At 37.0% G+C, this 1,567-nt stretch overlaps 1 pseudogene; it reads left to right on the forward strand.

The window, feature by feature from the left end:
• The first annotated feature begins 251 nt into the window (after positions 1-251).
• On the forward strand, positions 252-1,464 carry LOC135148510 (MDIS1-interacting receptor like kinase 2-like; annotated as a pseudogene).
• Positions 1,465-1,567: the final 103 nt, after the last annotated feature.

Here is a 1,567-nt window from a genome sequence, read left to right on the forward strand (position 1 = left end):
GAATCATTTCACAGGGTTAATCCCCTTAGAACTAGCATACCTGAGTAAAAATTTGGTTGGTTTACTCATTAATAATAATAATATTAGTGAAACTATTCATGTGGAACTAGGAAACCTGAGTAACTTGGCATTTTTATTCCTTGAGTATAACAAACTCACAGGGACAATCCCATCAGCTTTAGGCTCCTTAACTAAACTCAATTACCTACACCTTAGTTCTAATCAATTAAATGGCTCTTTAGATTTTTATGATGCTAATCTCACTCAGCTCCAAGGATTTTATGCAGCACATAATTCTCTTACGGGCTCTGTTCAGATAATTTTGACATAAGATACTGTATAGGAACAGGGGCTATGGTAGTGTATATGAGGCTCGGTTACCAAACGGAAAAACTTTTGCCCTGAAGAAACTTCACCACCTGGAAGCCGAGGACCCAAATTTTGACAGAAGCTTCAAGAATGAGGTACATGTCTTGTCAAACATAAGACATAGAAATATTGTGAAGCTCTATGGTTTTTGCTTGCACGATCGATGCATGTTTCTTATCAATGAGTACATGGAGAGGGGGAGTTTGTTCTGTGCTCTTAGAGATGATACCCAAGCACTGGAATTATATTGGAGTAAGAGGGTGGCAATTGTGAAAAGTATAGCACATGCTCTATCTTACATGCACCATGACTGTACTCCTCCAATAGTTCATCGTGACATATCAAGTAATAATATACTTTTGAACTCTGAAATGGAGGCATTTGTCGCAGACTTTGGCGCATCAAGGCTTTTAAATCCTGATTCATCCAATCGAACCATGGTTGCTGGAACTTATGGTTATATAGCTCCAGGTTATCTCCTCCTCTCATGATATAATTATTTAATCAGTCACAAATATTTTTTATTGTTGCACTGAATTATGCTAGGAAAATTTCCTAAAATCTTCCTTTGTTTTCTAACTGTACAAAGCTTGCATACACCATGCAAGTGATCGAAAAGTGTGATGTGTATAGTTTTGGAGTGGTCGCATTGAAAATAATCACCGGAAGCCATCCAGGGGACTTTCTGTCATTAGTTACATCTTCTCGTGCCAGATACATGAGGAGTAAAATGTTGATTGAGCTGTTGGACAAACGCCTCCCGCATCCTACAAGACGTCAAGAACATGACATAATTCTTGTTTTGAGCAAAGCATTTGCGTGTCTGTGCTCCAATCCCAAATCGCGGCCATCTATGCTTACTTTATCTCTGGAATTCTTACAAACTCCAAGGACTTTAACTATTGATTCTATATATACCACTTCAATTGAAGATGTTTGTTGATTTTGTGTATTCTACTTAGTGTTTAGTGTAATAGCTTTCGTACTCGAATAAACTGTTTTGCTTGGAAGTATATTCAACGATCATCATATGTATGTAATAGAGGCTTATAGCCTATTGTCAGATATTAAGAGTGAAATAAAAATTACATGTTTTGTGCGGTGTGAATAATCGAACAATTGTGGCCAGGTAATATTGTTTAAATGTTTAAATGTGTTCTTGCAGGACAGAGTTCAAATATCGCCTTTATGTTTTGGT

This window comes from Daucus carota, chromosome 8, assembly GCF_001625215.2.
Source record: "Daucus carota subsp. sativus chromosome 8, DH1 v3.0, whole genome shotgun sequence".
In the NCBI taxonomy this organism is placed as follows: Eukaryota; Viridiplantae; Streptophyta; class Magnoliopsida; order Apiales; family Apiaceae; genus Daucus; species Daucus carota.